We start from the raw sequence: 18,348 nt of genomic DNA on the forward strand, positions 1-18,348 counted from the left end.
CCGCTCGGATGCAGAGACCCGGAGGACCCGCAGACGGCGCCTCCAGGACCCGAACTCCGACGCACAGGCGCTGCCTGTTCTTCCACGCCGGGACGGGACCTAGGTAAGTGAAACCGCCGTGTTCAGCACTAGGGTCCCAGTCAGGACAGGAAACCCAACTGAAGCGACCGAGAGGTACCGCCCTTTTATTTTCAGTAGGGTTTCCTGTCCTGGCTGGGCGGATCCCCTCTCTCAGGTGTGCCGTCATGGGGGAAGGGAAAAACTTGTTGTATCATTCTCAAGAAGACTCACGGCTGTACTAGCTCAAAAGGGTGCTTCTACTCAATACTGAGCAAAGGGTCTACATATTTACAGTGCCTTGCAAAAGTATTCGGCCCCCTGGAACTTTTCAACCTTTTCCCACATATCATGCTTCAAACATAAAGATACCAAATGTAAATTTTTGGTGAAGAATCAACAAGTGGAACACAATTGTGAAGTTGAATGAAATTTATTGCTTATTATAAATTTTTGTGGAAATTCAAAAACTGAAAAGTGGGGCGCGCAATATTATTCAGCCCCTTTAACTTAATACTTTGTTGCGCCACCTTTTGCTGCGATTACAGCTGCAAGTTGCTTGGGGTATGTCTCTATCAGTTTTGTACATCGAGAGACTGAAATTCTTGCCCATTCTTCCTTGGCAAACAGCTCAAGCTCAGTGAGGTTTGATGGCGATCGTTTGTGAACAGCAGCTTTCAGCTCTTTCCACAGATTCTCGATTGGATTGCGGTCTGGACTTTGACTTGGCCATTTTAACACCTGGATACGTTTATTTGTGAACCATGCCATTGTAGATTTTGCTTTATGTTTGGGATCATTGTCTTGTTGGAAGACAAATCTCCATCCCAGTCTCTGGTCTTTTGCACACTCAAACAGGTTTTCTTGGCTCCATCCATCTTCCCATCAATTTTAACCATCTTCCCTGTCCCTGCTGAAGAAAAGCAGGCCCAAACCAAGATGCTGCCACCACCATATTTGACTGTGTTGCCTTTAAGCCAAACATATCGCTTGGCATGGTTGCCAAAAAGTTCAATTTTGGTTTCATCTGACCAGAGCACCTTCTTCCATATGTTTGGTATGTCTCCACTTGGCTTGTTGCAAACTTTAAACAACACTTTTTATGGATATCTTTGAGAAATGGCTTTCTTCTTGCCACTCTTCCATAAAGGCCAGATTTGTGCAGTGTACGACTGATTGTTGTCCTATGGACAGACTGTCCTGCCTCAGCTGTAGATCTCTGCAGTTCATCCAGAGTCATCATGGGCCTCTTGGCTGCATCTCTGATCTGTCTTCTCCTTGTTTGAGATGAAAGTTTAGAGGGACAGCCAGGTCTTGGTAGATTTGCAGTGGTATGATACTCCTTCCATTTCAATATGATCACTTGCTCAGTGCTCCTTGGGATGTTTAAAGTTTGGGAAATCATTTTGTATCCAAATCCGGCTTTAAATTTCTCCATAACAGTATCACGGACCTGCCTGTTGTTGTTGTGTTCCTTGGTCTTCATGATGCTCTCTGTGCTTCAAACAGAACCCTGAGACTATCACAGTGCAGGTGCATTTATATGAAGACTTGATTACACACAGGTGGATTATATTTATCATCATTAGGCATTTAGGACAACATTGGATCATTCAGAGATCCACAATGAACTTCTGGAGTGAGTTTGCTGCACTGAAAGTAAAGGTGCCGAATTATATTGCACGCCCCACTTTTCAGTTTTTAAATTTCCACAAAAATTTAAAATACCGTAACCAACAAATTTCATTCAACTTCACAATTGTGTTCCACTTGTTGTTGATTCTTCACCAAAAATTTACATTTGGTATTTTTATGTTTGGAGCATGATATGTGGCAAAAGGTTGAAAAGTTCCAGGGGGTCGAATACTTTCGCAAGGCGCTATATGACTATGTGATATTTCGGTTTTTATTTTTAATAAATTTGCAAAAGTTTCTGCATTTGTTTTTTTTTGTTCAATCAAGATGGGATGCAGAGTGTACGTTAATGAGAAAAAATGAACATTTTTGACTTTAACAAATGGCTGCAATAAAACAAAGAGTGCAAATTTTAAAAGGCTCTGAATACTTTCCATACCCACTGTATCTGTGGATGGTGTTGGTATCAGATTACTATTGATATAGCATCATACTATTGCATTTCCATTGTGCCATGTGATGCTAGAGACGTCCAGTCTGCAGGAGGAAGAATTATCTTCACCTTTGATGTAGCAGCTATTTGCTAATGAGGAAGTACAGAGTAAGGCCATGTGCTCACGTTCAGTATTTTTCGCGTTTTAAAAACGTGATAAAAACGCGAAAAAAACGCTTACATATGCCTCCTATTTACAGTGTATTCCGCATTTCTTGTGCAAATGTTGCATTTTTTTTTCCGCGAAAAAAAAAAAATCGCATTGCGGAAAAAAAAAGCAACATGTTCATTAAATTTGCGGAATTGCGGGGATTCCGCACACCTAGGAATGCATTGATCTGCTTACTTTCCGCATGGGGCTGTGCACACCATGCGGGAAGTAAGAAGATTATGTGCGGTTGGTACCCAGGGTGGAGGAGAGGAGACTCTCCTCCACGGACTGGGCACCATATAATTGGTAAAAAAAAAAAGAATTAAAATAAAAAATAGTGATATACTCACCTTCGATGGCCCCCGGAGTCCTCCCGCCTCTCATCGGTGCACACTGCCGCTTCCGTTCCTATATGGTGTGTGTGTGAAGGACCTGCGATGACGTCGCCGTCTTGTGATTGGTCGCGTGACCGCTCATGTGACCGCTCACGTGACCATGACGTCATCGAAGGTCCTGCACACACACCATCTATAGGAACGGACGCCGCTGAGGAGATCGGCTGTCTGCAGGTAAGTATAACCTTTTTTTTTTATTATTTTTAAACATTCTATCTTTTACTATTGATGCTGCATAGGCAGCATCTATGGTAAAAAGTTGGTCACACTTGTCAAACACTATGTTTGACAAGTGTGACCAACCTGTCAGTCAGTTTTCCAAGCAATGCTACAGATCACTTGGAAAACTTTAGCATTCTGCAAGCTAATTTCGCTTGCAAAATGCTAAAAAAAAGGCAAAAAAAACGCAAAAAAAAAAAATGCGGATTTCTTGCAGAAAAGTTCCGGTTTTCTTCAGGAAATTTCTTCAAGAAACCCTGACGTGTGCACATACCCTAAAGGTATGTGCACACGTCAGGATTTCTTGCAGAAATTTCCTTTAGAAAACCGGAAATTTTCTGCAAGAAATCCGCATTTTTTTGTTTGCGTTTCTTTTCCCGTTTTTTTTCAGCATTTTGCAAGCGAAATTTCCGGTTTTCTTCAGGAAATTTCTGCAAGAAATCCTGACGTGTGCACATTCCCTAAAGGTATGTGCACACGTCAGGATTTCTTGCAGAAATTTCCTTTAGAAAACCGGAAATTTTCTGCAAGAAATCCGTATTTTTTTTGCGTTTTTTTCCTGTTTTTTTCGCTTTTTTTTTTAGCATTTTGCAAGCGAAATTAGCTTGCAGAATGCTAAAGTTTTCCAAGCGATCTGTAGCATCGCTTGGAAAACTGACTGACAGGTTGGTCACACTTGTCAAACATAGTGTTTGACAAGTGTGACCAACTTTTTACTATAGATGCTGCCTATGCAGCATCAATAGTAAAAGATAGAATGTTTAAAAAAAATAAAAAAAATAAAAAAAATGGTTATACTTACCTGCAGACAGCCGATCTCCTCAGCGGCGTCCGTTCCTATAGATGGTGTGTGTGTGCAGGACCTTCGATGACGTCGCGGTCACGTGAGTGGTCACGCGACCAATCACAAGATGGCGACGTCATCGCAGGTCCTTCACACAGAGCATCTATAGGAATGGAAGCGACAGCGTGCACCGATGAGAGGCGGGAGGACTCCGGGGGCCATCGAAGGTGAGTATATCACTATTTTTTATTTTAATTCTTTTTTTTTTTTACCAATTATATGGTGCCCAGTCCGTGGAGGAGAGTCTCCTCTCCTCCACCCTGGGTACCAACCGCACATAATCTGCTTACTTCCTGCATGGTGTGCACAGCCCCATGCGGAAAGTAAGCAGATCAATGCATTCCTAGGTGTGCGGTATCCCTGCAATTTCGCAAATTTAATGAACATGTTGCTTTTTTTTTCCATAATGCGATTTTTTCGCGGAAAAAAATGCAACATTTGCACAAGAAATGCGGAATACACTGTAAATAATAGGAGGCATATGTAAGCGGTTTTTTTTCACATTTTTTTTTTGCATTTTTATCACGTTTTTATAGCGAAAAATACTGAACGTGTGCACATGGCCTTAAAGTTTGCTCTTCCAGAAACTGTCAGATACTTGCTAATTAATTTACCTACATAGAGGAAGCTTCAGTGATTTTGAATTTTGATTTATCTGATCCTGAACTAAATCTATAACACAGAACTTAAGTTGAACTGCTGACTAAGACTTCTCCATGCTCCCAATTACTGGCTATGTTGGTCACTGTTTTAGCCACTGATTGGATGTAGAGATCAAGTTTGTTAATGCTGCAATTTTCTCCCAATCCATTGATATATTGCATTCCCTTCCCTCCCGCACTTCATCAAGCTCACCTTTGGTCTTTGAACCAGTCCCTGAAGAAGAAGTTACCAGGCTATTCGCATCTTCTCGCCCTACTACCTGCACCACTGATCCTATTCCCTCTCACCACCTTCAATTCCTCTTCCCGGCTGTCACCACCCACCTAACTAAAATATTTAAAATCGCTAAACTAGTATCTTTCCCTCCTTCTTCAAACATGCCAACATACACCCATTACTTAATATACTATCCATAGATGAGAAATGCGCTGCTAACTACAGACATGTCTCTAGTCTTCCCTTCTTCTCTAAACTCCCAGAAGGTTTTGTCCACTCCCATCTGAATAAGTATCTCATAGACTCATCTTCCATAACGCTAATTCTCATCTCATTTACCGACACTGGAATCGGCATTAGCAATACTGCAGGAGATATTCATTACACGTGACATGAGAAATAACGACTTCATGATGAGGACGACATCTTCATCTTCTACTACAGCTCTAGAAACATATCTGGCCAGAGTCCATCACTGACTACATCACCACCGGCCGTCTGCATGAATGTTAGTGTGTGTGGGGGGAGTCAGAGAGAGATAGCCATCAGCCAAATGATCATTAGGCCAACAGTGATCTCATGTGTATGGAGCCAATAGTATCACACTGACAGGCAGAGATAATACCCTGCACTACAGTAGTACAGGGCATCACCGGAGCCATCAGAGGCTTGTATGTTGTATGATCGCACTAATGAGGGTTGTGGAAAATAAATCACAAAAAATATATCTGTACCGTGTTATCCAGTAGATAGAAAAATCATCAAAATGGAGAGTCCTCAGTAGTTGGTGCACTTAATGGCCGACTGAGAAGATGGGAACAAATAGCCGCTCTCCAGACTCCTCTGGTCTCTTCATCAGTCTATATTAAATTTGTTAAAATCTTTGCACCCGCTAAAGGCATCAACTACTGAGGACTCTGAATTATTATTTTTTATTATACGTGAGGCAAACATAGATGGGGGGCTCTGTTCTCTTTAACATATCCTAATATATCACCATGACAGTCGGGGCCTAACAATGGGGTCCTAAAACGATATCATTAAATTATAAAGTGGAAAAAAAATAAACTAAAATACAGCTACATTGTTTAGAAAGACAAAAAGTTTTACTCCTGGAATAATATGTCCCCAGAGTGTCACGGGTTTACCGTGACAGGGAGGGGCCAGAGTGTCTGATTTCATGTACTCCTACACTGATTAGAAGCACTTTTAAGGCTATGTGCACACGTACAGGTTTTTTCGCATTTTTTCGCGCTAAAAACGCTATAAAAACTCATTAAAAACGCATACATTATGCATTCTATCATTTAGAATGCATTCTGCATGTTTTGTGCACATGGATGCGTTTTTTTCCGCGAAAAAAAACGCATCGCGGTAAAAAAATGAGCATGTTCATTATTTTTGCGGATTTTCTGCATTTTTCCCGCAATTCTATGCATTTGGGAAAAAACGCACAAAAAACGCATCAAAAACTCATCAAAATCGCAGTAAAAACACATGCGGATTTCTGGCAGAAATGTCCGTTTTTTGTCAGGAAAATTTCTGCAAGAAATCCTGACGTGTGCACATACCCTAACAGAGTAGGTTTCTGTCAGCAGTGCTCTGGTTAAACTGTGCAGTTTGGAGTCTCTTAAGCTTCCTGCTTGGAGGATCTTAGTTGTTTAGTATTGCCCACTCCCTTTTCTTACAAATACTCGCCTCTGGATTGCCACTGTTAAATCTTGTACAGCCTGGAGTGGAGTGGAGGAGTCAGCTGTTGGTAGAGGCCTTTGGAGTATTGTTATGTGACTGTTCCTTGGTGTTATGGCTGTGTGCAAAATCCTCATCCTCTCCTATTTTGCTTTCCTTCCTTATCTCCCTGTTGTTCCTCTCTGTTGTCTGTGAGTGCATATTTTGTATGATTGGTATTTTCATTTATCCCTGTACGTCCTTCCTTGTTTGTCTGGTTTGTGTATTTACATACAGTATTCCTCCTCATTTTCTTGGGTGGGGTAGGGGGACAGATAAGGGCTGATTTAGGAGTTCGGCAAGGTACATGGCGCAGCATTTTCACCATCAGTACTAATTTGGGGAGCAGGGACATCTAGGGCGCCACTAGCGTTCGGGTCAGTGAATGAGCCCCTGCTCCCGGGTAATCCGAAAACAGAGTTGTGACAGCCTCCATTACAATGTAAAGCTTGCATCGCAGTTAACAGCCCCTCATTCATCTATATAGCACCTGCCCACCGGGTCCAGATCCACTTGATCTAGGTGATTGATGCTATGTCCCGGTGTCTAATGTATCTGCATCAGGAATGGGGAGAAGGGAGGATTTATATATTAGGAGATTGGTGGGTGGTGCCATATTCAGGACCGCCATCAGGGCATTACTGGTTTATGGAGTTAGTTTAAAAGATGTATGTGACACATTCCTGTAAAGAAAAATATACCTAAAAAGATTACTGGATATTTTAAGAAATGTTTAACCCCTTAATAACAGTCAATACGTCTTTTAACTGACCTGAGATATAAGAGAATAGCCTCCCCATACAGGCGATAATCCAGCAACTGTCGGCTGTACACTATAGCTGACAACTTGCGGCATCAGCCACGATCAGTGTTTGCACCATCCAAATCTGTTTAACCACTTAGATGCTGCTGTCAATAGTGACTACATCATTATAAATGGTTAACAGAGTGTGAGGGCTTCCTCTTTATCCAAATTGGTGCCCTCAGATCACGATTGTGTGGTCCTGATGTTTGCCATTGCAATTCATGACCAAATAGCGGCCTTAGTGTCTGACTGCTGTAATAATCTGTTCAGAAGTTAGAGACATTTAGGTGGTAAAAATATATTTTTTCATTCCCATCATGCCACTTTGCATTAATTCCTGTAAAGCACCTGAAGGGTTAATAAACTATCTGATAGCAGTTTTCAATATGTCAGGAAGTGCTGTTTTTAAAATGGTATCACGCTTGGGGGTTTCCCAATATATGAGACCCCCAAAGTCACTTCAAACATGGATAAGTCCATAAAAAAATAAATTTTGTAAATTTCTTTGAAAAAATGAAAAAGTGCTGCTACATTTTTAAACCCTGTGGTATGACTATCTGGATTACAGGGATAATCATTCAAATTTAGAAAATTGCAAATTTTTTAACATTTTTCTCAAAATTGTTGATATTTTTTATAATCACAAAACATATTGACCTAAGTTTACCATCATCATAAAGTATGTGTCATGAAAAAACAATCTCAAAATCACTGGGATTTGTTGAAGCGTTGCAGAGTTATTACCACATAAAGTGACACTGGTCAGATTTAAAAAATATGGCTCCGTCACTAAGGGGTTAAAGGGAATCTGTCACCCCAAAATTCGCCTATAAGCTAAAGCCACCGCCATCAGGGGCTTATCTACAGTATTCTGTAATGCTGTAGATAAGCCCCCGATGTAACCTGAAAGATAAGAAAAACAGGTTATATTATAGTCACCCAGCGGCGGTCACGCTGCGGTTCGGGTCCAATGTGCGTCACGGTCCGGTCCAGGGCCTCCTGTTATGACCTGGTGGTCAGGACAATAATGGACCTGGTGGTTAAGAGCACACGGAATGACCTGATAGTTACTGATAATATAGGATGAGCTCTGGGACGTGGGAACTCTGCTGACCGCAATCCCTAATCCTATCAACCACACTAGAAATAGCCGTGGATTGCTCCTAACGCTCCCTATGCAACTCGGCACAGCCTAAGGAACTAGCTAGCCCTGAAGATAGAAAAATAAAGCCTACCTTGCCTCAGAGAAATTCCCCAAAGGAAAAGGCAGCCCCCCATATATAATGACTGTGAGTAAAGATGAAAATACAAACACAGAGATGAAATAGATTAAGCAAAGTGAGGCCAGACTTACTGAACAGACTGAGGATAGGAAAGGTAGCTTTGCGGTCAGCACAAAAACCTACAAAAAGACCACGCAGAGGGCGCAAAAAGACCCTCCGCACCGACTCACGGTGCGGAGGCGCTCCCTCTGCGTCCCAGAGCTTCCAGCAAGCAAGACAACAATCAAAATAGCAAGCTGGGCAGAAAAATAGCAAACCAGAGAAAAACAAGCAGTCACTTAGCTTCTGCTGGGAAGACAGGTCACAAGAACGATCCAGGAGTGAACTAGACCAATACTGGAACATTGACAGGTGGCATGGAGCAAAGATCTAAGTGGAGTTAAATAGAGCAGCCAGCTAACGAATTAACCTCGTCACCTGTGGAAGGAAACTCAGAAACACCCACAGCCACCAGAGAAAGTCCATGGACAGAACCAGCCGAAGTACCATTCATGACCACAGGAGGGAGCCCAACAACAGAATTCACAACAGTACCCCCCCTTGAGGAGGGGTCACCGAACCCTCACCAGAGCCCCCAGGCCGACCAGGACGAGCCAAATGAAAGGCACGAACCAGATCGGCAGCATGAACATCAGAGGCAAAAACCCAGGAATTATCTTCCTGACCATAACCCTTCCACTTGACCAGGTACTGGAGTTTCCGTCTCGAAATACGAGAATCCAAAATCTTATCCACCACATACTCCAACTCCTCCTCAACCAACACCGGGGCAGGAGGATCAACGGATGGAACCACAGGCGCAACGTATCTCCGCAACAACGACCTATGGAACACATTATGGATGGCAAAAGAAGCAGGAAGGGCCAAACGAAATGACTCAGGATTGATAACCTCAGAAATCTTATACGGACCAATGAAACGAGGCTTAAACTTAGGAGAGGAAACCTTCATAGGAACATAACGAGACGACAACCAAACCAAATCCCCAACATGAAGTCGGGGACCCACACAACGCCGGCGGTTAGCGAAACGTTGAGCCTTCTCCTGGGACAATGTCAAATTGTCCACCACATGAGTCCAAATCTGCTGCAACCTATCCACCACAGTATCTACACCAGGACAGTCCGAAGACTTAACCTGCCCTGAAGAGAAAAGCGGATGGAAACCAGAATTGCAGAAAAACGGCGAAACCAAAGTAGCCGAGCTGGCCCGATTATTAAGGGCGAACTCAGCCAACGGCAAAAAGGACACCTAATCATCCTGATCAGCAGAAACAAAGCATCTCAGATATGTTTCCAAAGTCTGATTAGTTCGTTCGGTTTGGCCATTTGTCTGAGGATGGAAAGCCGAGGAAAAAGACAAATCAATGCCCATCCTAGCACAAAAAGATCGGCAAAACCTCGAAACAAACTGGGAACCTCTGTCAGAAACGATGTTCTACGGGATACCATGTAAACGAACCACATGCTGGAAAAATAATGGCACCAAATCAGAGGAGGAAGGCAATTTAGACAAGGGTACCAAATGGACCATCTTAGAAAAGCGATCACAAACCATCCAAATGACCGACATCTTTTGAGAGACGGGGAGATCCGAAATAAAATCCATAGAAATATGCATCCAGGGCCTCTTCGGGACCGGCAAGGGCAAAAGCAACCCACTGGCAAGAGAACAGCAGGGCTTAGCCCGAGCACAAGTCCCACAGGACTGCACAAAAGAACGCACATCCCGTGACAAAGACGGCCACCAAAAAGGATCTAGCCACCAAATCTCTGGTACCAAAGATTCCAGGATGCCCAGCCAACACTGAACAATGAATCTCAGAGATAACTCTACTAGTCCATCTATCAGGGACAAACAGTTTCTCTGCTGGGCAACGGTCAGGTCTATCAGCCTGAAATGTTTGCAGCACCCGCCGCAAATCAGGGGAGATGGCAGACAAAATTACCCCCTCTTTGAGAATACCCGCCGGCTCAGGAACACCCGGAGAGTCAGGCACAAAACTCCTTGACAGGGCATCAGCCTTCACATTCTTAGAGCCAGAAGGTACGAAACCACAAAATCAAAACGGGAGAAAAATAACGACCATCGAGCCTGTCTCGGATTCAACCGTTTGGCAGACTCAAGATAAGTCAAATTCTTGTGATCTGTCAAGACCACCACGCGATGCTTGGCTCCTTCAAGCCAATGACGCCACTCCTCGAATGCCCACTTCATGGCCAACAACTCTCGATTACCAACATCATAATTGCGCTCAGCAGGCGAAAACTTTCTAGAAAAGAAATCACATGGCTTCATCACCGAGCCATCAGAACTTCTTTGCGACAAAACAGCCCCAGCTCCAATCTCAGAAGCATCAACCTCAACCTGAAACGGGAGCGAAACATCTGGCTGGCACAACACAGGGGCAGAAGAAAAACGACGCTTCAACTCCTGAAAAGCCTCTACAGCTGCAGAAGACCAATTGACCACATCAGCACCCTTCTTGGTCAAATCAGTCAACGGTTTAGCAACACTAGAAAAATTAGCGATGAAGCGCCGATAAAAATTAGCAAAGCCCAGGAACTTTTGCAGGCTCTTCACAGATGTCGGCTGAGTCCAATCGTAAATGGCTTGGACTTTAACAGGGTCCATCTCGATAGTAGAAGGGGAAAAAATGAACCCCAAAAATGAAACCTTCTGAACTCCAAAGAGACACTTTGACCCCTTCACAAACAAGGAATTCGCACGAAGGACCTGGAACACCATTCTGACCTGCTTCACATGAGACTCCCAATCATCCGAAAAGACCAAAATATCATCCAAATACACAATCAGGAATTTATCCAGGTACTCTCGGAAGATGTCATGCATAAAGGACTGAAATACTGATGGAGCATTGGAAAGCCCGAATGGCATAACCAGGTACTCAAAATGGCCCTCGGGCGTATTAAATGCTGTTTTCCATTCATCGCCTTGTTTAATACGCACAAGATTATACGCCCCTCGAAGATCTATCTTGGTGAACCAACTAGCCCCTTTAATACGAGCAAACAAATCAGACAGCAACGGCAAAGGATACTGAAATTTGACTGTAATTTTATTGAGAAGGCGGTAATCAATACAAGGTCTCAAAGAACCATCCTTCTTGGCCACAAAAAAGAACCCTGCTCCTAACGGTGATGACGACGGGCGAATATGGCCTTTCTCCAAGGATTCCTTTATATAACTCCGCATAGCGGCGTGTTCTGGCACAGATAAATTGAACAATCGGCCCTTAGGAAACTTACTACCAGGAATCAAATTAATTGCACAATCGCAATCCCTATGAGGAGGTAGGGCACTGGCTTTGGGCTCATCAAATACATCCCGATAATCCGACAAAAACTCTGGAACTTCACAAGGAGTGGAAGACGAAATAGACAAAAATGGAACATCACCATGTACCCCCTGGCAACCCCAGCTGGACACAGACATAGATTTCCAGTCCAATACTGGATTATGAACCTGTAGCCATGGCAACTCCAAAACGACCACATCATGCAGATTATGCAACACCAGAAAGCGGATATCCTCCTGATGTACAGGAGCCATGCACATGGTCAATTGGGTCCAGTACTGAGGCTTATTCTTGGCCAAAGGCGTAGCATTAATTCCTCTCAATGGAATAGGATACTGCAAAGGCTCCAAGAAAAAACCACAGCGCCTAGCATACTCCAAGTCCATCAAATTCAGGGCAGCGCCTGAATCCACAAATGCCATAACAGAATAGGATGACAAAGAACAAATCAGAGTAACGGACAATAGAAAGTTAGACTGTACCGTACCAATGGTGGCAGACCTAGCAAACCGCTTAGTACGCTTAGGACAATCGGAGATAGCATGAGTGGAATCACCACAGTAAAAACATAGCCCATTCCGACGTCTGTGTTCTTGCCGTTCAGCTCTGGTCAAAGTCCTATCACATTGCATAGGCTCAGGTCTATGCTCAGATAGTACCGCCAAATGGTGCACAGCTTTACGCTCACGCAGGCGTCGATCGATCTGAATGGCCAAAGACATAGACTCATTCAGACCAGCAGGCATGGGAAACCCCACCATGACATCCTAAAGGGCTTCAGAGAGACCCTTTCTGAAGATTGCTGCCAGGGCACATTCATTCCACTGAGTGAGCACAGACCACTTTCTAAACTTCTGACAATATATCTCCGCTTCATCCTAACCCTGACACAGAGCCAGCAAGATTTTCTCTGCCTGATCCACTGAATTAGGTTCGTCATAAAGCAATCCAAGCGCCAGGAAAAACGCATCAACATCACGCAATGCCGGATCTCCTGGCGCAAGGGAAAATGCCCAGTCTTGAGGGTCACCACGTAACAAAGAAATAATGATCTTTACTTGTTGAACAGGGTCACCTGAGGAGCGAGGTTTCAAGACAAGAAACAATTTACAATTATTTTTGAAATTAAAGAACTTAGATCTATCACCAAAAAACAAATCTGGAATTGGAATCCTAGGCTCTGACATCGGATTCTGAACCACAAAATCTTGAATGTTTTGTATCCTTGTAGTGAGATTATCCATCCAAGAGGACAGACCTTGAATGTCCATGTCTACACCTGTGTTCTGAACCACCCAGATGTAAAGGGGAAAAGAGAGACAAAACACACTGCAAAGAAAAAAAAATGGTCTCAGAACTTCTCTTATCCCTCTATTGAGATGCATTAGTACTTTGGGCCACCTGTACTGTTATGACCTGGTGGTCAGGACCAGTGTCGGACTGGGGCACCGGGACACCGGAGAATCCTCCGGTGGGCCCCACCCCCAGCCTCTTTCATTTGTCCCTGCCCTGCATGCTAATAGTGTGCAGAAAGCGGTGTACACTTTATTCTATAGCCGATGCACAGGCTGTACTGAAGAAATTATGTGGTGTGCAGTCGCGTGGCAGCTCCTTCACATGATCATCACCTGCTGGCTGCTGCTGCCGACGCTGACTGTGCTATTGATAAGAGCAGCCCATGCGCAGTGAGCGAGTGTGTGCCAAGTGCCGACCTCACTTCAGCCAGCACAGTCAGAGGAACACAGCTGGCTGCGTGAGGCTGAGTCAGAGAGGAGACAGAGAGACACACATGCACGCACTGCACACAACAGGCTCAGCAGACCCACCACAGTCACCTGTTTCTTGTTGCAGTGCATCTCCACCTCTGCCCTCTTCAATCATTACCAAAACTGTGGACTGAGGTGTACTAATGCTGATTGGCTGACATGCAGCCAATCAGCATTTGTTTTCTTTGTGTGACCTCACAGCACACCTCAGGCAATGAGCTGTGCTGTGATTGGTCGGCTGTCCTGCCCAAGCTGCACAGGCACTGGCACACAGTCGCACAGCAATATCATATAGTCGGAGGCTGGAGCTAAGGGACATTGGATGATTGCAGACAGTAATGTGTAAGTAAAATATACCTGCAGGCAGCCTGCAGCATAGTTCTCCAGCCACCGAGAGTTATGTGAGGCCCCCCTGCAATCTAAAGGTGACACAAGGTGGGGGTCCCTCATAGAAAATTTCCTGTGGTCCCCCATCCCCACTGTCTCCTAAGGCTAGGTTCACGCTTGCGTTGTGCAGTCCGTTCAACAAATCCGTGAAACGGACTGCACTAACGCAAGTGCCGACTTTGGCGCTCTATCTGCGCTAGCAGTGACGGACCTGGAAACTCTGCAGCCCGCGTCTCCGGGTCCGTCACTCAAATGACGGCACATCGCTAGCGCACGCCCATTGTGGACGTGCGCTAGCGATGCGTTCGCCATTGAAAGTAATGGCGGCGTTAACGGACTACGTTACACCGCATTATGCCGCAGTGTAACGTAGTCCATTAAACGGGTTCACACAACGCTGTGTGAACCCAGCCTAATTTACTGCGGGTCACCTCTTCCACCATCCACCATTTCACCTCTGGGAAAGGGAGCCCTCCGGAAATTATGTGACACAGTGGGGAAGGGGTCCTCATGAAATCAGGTGACACAGTAAGGAAGGGAGCCCTCCGGAAATTATGTGACACAGTGAGGAAGGGGTCCTCAGGCAATTAGGTGACGCTGTGGGGAACGGGCCCACAGGAAATTAGGTGACGCTGTGGCGAAGGGGCCCTCAGATATTTGACCCCCTCTCGACATCTGCCTTACATGTATGGCGCATGTTAAATGCCACTATCAATCTCTGACAGCCGCATTTAACATGTGGCGCCGCCATGAGTGTGCATCATTCTTTTGCCCATCGGGGCGCCTGTTACTTGATCACGGGTTGCCATGACAGCAAAGGGTCAGCTGATGACCCCTGTGCCTGTCATTACAGAGCTCCTTTGAAACACCACAGGAGACTGTGATTCCTGCAATATACAGCGATGTTTTGGCATCACTGTATATAGCACGGGCGATCAGACTATCACATCTTTAAGTACCCAAAGGGCAATAACAGTGAAAATTAAAAAAATACTTTGAAGTTCAAATCATCCCCCTTGTATCCTATTGAAAATAAAGATGTTTAAAAAAATGTAAAAATTCAGCTCTATCAAAATATAAAACAATTAACCCGATCAGTAAGCACTGTAAGGCTATGTTCACACATATACATTTTTTCTGCGTTTTGCAGCGTTTTTGTTTACAGTACACATTGCTTGCAATAGGTGAAAAACAACTGAAACTAAACACTGAAAAACTGCTGCAAGAAATGACATGAGGCATTTTGCAAAACCTATGCTTTTGTACAAAATAGTGAGGACAAAAAAACAAGCTGTGTGCATGAGATTTCTGAAATCTCATAGACTTTGCTGCTACTGTGAAATACAGCTGAAAATTTGCATTAAAAAAACGAAGAAAAACGCAACGTGTGAACGTAGCCTAAACGGCAAAAAATTCAAGAATGTGAAATTTCCTTTTTTCTGGTTGCCACAATTCCACAAAAAAGTTGTAACAAAAGATCAACAGTTCACATCTATCCTAAAATTGTACTAATAAAAACGTCATCTAGCCCTGCAAAAAATAAGCTGTCACACAGCTCCATCTGCCAAAAAATAAAAACATTACTAGTCTCATAAGATGGTGACACAAAATCATTTTTTTCTCAAATTTCTATTTTTTTTTTCACTACTAAAAAAGTAATGAAGGAGGTGATGGGCAATGATGGTGGTGGGGGAGGCAATGATGGAGGTGATCGGCAATGATATTGGTGGGGGAGGCAATGATGGAGGTGATGAAATGGACAATGATGGTGGGGGAGGAGGCAATGATGCAGGTGGTCGAATAGGCAGTGATGGGGGAGAAAGCAATGATGGAGGTAGTGATGAGGACAATGATGGGGGTGGAGAGGGGCTGCATTATACTTTATGAGGGGGCTACAGTATACTCTGGGGGGCTGCATTACAGTATATTCTGTGGTGGGGCTGCATTCTCTCAGTTGACTACATTATATTCTGTGGTGGCTGCATTATACTATATGAGGGGGGCTGCATTATACCCTATGAGGGGGCTACAGTATATTCTATGGTGGGGAATGCGTTATACCTGAGGGGGTTGCATTATATTTTGTGGGGTGCTACATTATATTCTATGAGAGGGGACTGCGTTATATTTTATGAGGGGGCTAAATTATATTCTGTGAGGGGGCTACCCCAACCCTTGCTACATAATTAAGACGTGAACTACCTGATATTATACCCTGATATTAGCGCTTTTTACCGCACAATTGGTGGTCTTGTATCTATTTCTATGTACTTACATAGTGGGCCCCAAGAATGATTTTCTCTGGTGGGCCCAAGGTGCTCCAGTCCGACGCTGGTCAGGACAATAATGGACCTGGTGGTTAAGAGCACACGGAATGACCTGATAGTTACTGATAATATAGGACGAGCTCTGGGACGTGGGAACTCTGCTGACCGCAATCCCTAATCCTATCAACCACACTAGAAATAGCCGTGGATTGCTCCTAACGCTCCCTATGCAACTCGGCACAGCCTAAGGAACTAGCTAGCCCTGAAGATAGAAAAATAAAGCCTACCTTGCCTCAGAGAAATTCCCCAAAGGAAAAGGCAGCCCCCCACATATAATGACTGTGAGTAAAGATGAAAATACAAACACAGAGATGAAATAGATTAAGCAAAGTGAGGCCCGACTTACTGAACAGACTGAGGATAGGAAAGGTAGCTTTGCGGTCAGCACAAAAACCTACGCAGAGGGCGCAAAAAGACCCTCCGCACCGACTTACGGTGCGGAGGCGCTCCCTCTGCGTCCCAGAGCTTCCAGCAAGCAAGACAACAATCAAAATAGCAAGCTGGACAGAAAAATAGCAAACCAGAGAAAAACAAGCAGTCACTTAGCTTCTGCTGGGAAGACAGGTCACAAGAACGATCCAGGAGTGAACTAGACCAATACTGGAACATTGACAGGTGGCATGGAGCAAAGATCTAAGTGGAGTTAAATAGAGCAGCCAGCTAACGAATTAACCTCGTCACCTGTGGAAGGAAACTCAGAAACACCCACCAGAGGAAGTTCATGGACAGAACCAGCCGAAGTACCATTCATGACCACAGGAGGGAGCCCGACAACAGAATTCACAACAGCCTCCTATCTTCATACGATCACGTCTTCTTCTTTGCTTCCTGTCTCGGCTCCTGCGCAGGCGTACTGATTTGCTCTGTTGAGTGCAGAGCAAAGTACTTCAGTGCGCAGGCGCCGGGAAAGGTCAGAGAGGTCCAGCGCTTGCGCACTGCAGTACTTTACTCTGCTCTCAACAGGGCAAATCAGTACGCCTGCGCAGGAGCTGCGACAGGAAGCAAAGAAGATGTCATCCTATGAAGATGGGAGGCCCCGGACCCGGACTGCAACGCCCATCGGACCCGGACCGCCCCTGGGTGAGTATAATCTAACGTCTTTTTCTTCTCTTTCAGGTTGCATTGCAGTATGCTGTAGATAAGCCCTTAATGGCTGTGGCCGAAGTTTATAGGCAAAAAATGGGGTGACAGATTCCCTTTAATAGACTAGAGTAGAGCAGGGACTGGCCCAAAGACTCTACCTTTGAGGCATGGTGCAGAAGTGGAGTTTTTCCAAGAACGGGTGATCGGAGCGTGGAAGGTTTGAGGGTTGGAGTCTCAAGGGACCCAAAAAGTTTGCCAGTATGGGGCCCCAAAATTCCTAGTGGCAGCTCTGTATACTGTGTGTGGGTGGGATGGCGCTGCTGGGGGAACATTTTACTATGTGGGACTAAGAAAGGGGCAATGCACTATGGGAAAAATGTGTTTCCTCAGTTCCTGTTTTCCAAAGTTGGGTCTTAGGTATCAGAGGAAAAGGAACAAAATGCTATGATTCTTAGGAGGTAACAGAAAAGCACCAAAATAGTCTCAGCGCTGAAGGGGTTACTGCCCCCCCCCGCCCAGTAATGGGGAATCTCCAGCACCTACCTCCACCTGCAGAGCCGCACACCACATATATGGCTGCTCTGTGCACACAGGACCTGTGATGAGGTCACAGGAGGGGAGGAGTCAGGGGTCACATGATCAGGGGCCTCAGTGTATGTGCAGGACTCTGCTGTGCTGGTTGTCATGGTGCTGGATGAGGGGAAGTTTATGTGTGAGGTCAGGAGGGGTTTACATTGTGATTGAGTCGTGTGTGTACGAGGTGTACGGAGCGGAGCCGTGTGTGTACGAGGTGTACGGAGCGGAGCCGTGTGTGTACGAGGTGTAAGGAGCGGAGCCATGTGTGTACGAGGTGTACGGAGCGGAGCCATGTGTGTACGAGGTGTACGGAGCGGAGCCATGTGTGTACGAGGTGTACGGAGGGGAGCCGTGTGTGTAAGAGGTGTATGGAGCAGAACTGTGTGTGTACGGAGCGGAGC

The 18,348-nt window shown here is 44.9% G+C and overlaps 1 protein-coding gene across 2 annotated transcripts in view; it reads right to left on the minus strand.

The window, feature by feature from the left end:
* LOC138663857 (oocyte zinc finger protein XlCOF22-like) overlaps window positions 1–17,971 on the minus strand; it is a 52,773-nt gene extending 34,802 nt beyond the window's left edge. Inside the window, exon 1 of one of the 2 annotated variants that reach the window (XM_069750212.1) lies at window positions 17,915–17,971. The gene's annotated coding sequence lies outside the window, so the exon portion shown is untranslated. The remainder of the gene's footprint in view (window positions 1–17,914) is intronic. The other variant, XM_069750211.1, reaches the window with a different exon arrangement.
* Window positions 17,972–18,348: the final 377 nt, after the last annotated feature.

Source organism: Ranitomeya imitator, chromosome 2 (assembly GCF_032444005.1).
Source record: "Ranitomeya imitator isolate aRanImi1 chromosome 2, aRanImi1.pri, whole genome shotgun sequence".
Lineage (NCBI taxonomy): Eukaryota > Metazoa > Chordata > Amphibia > Anura > Dendrobatidae > Ranitomeya > Ranitomeya imitator.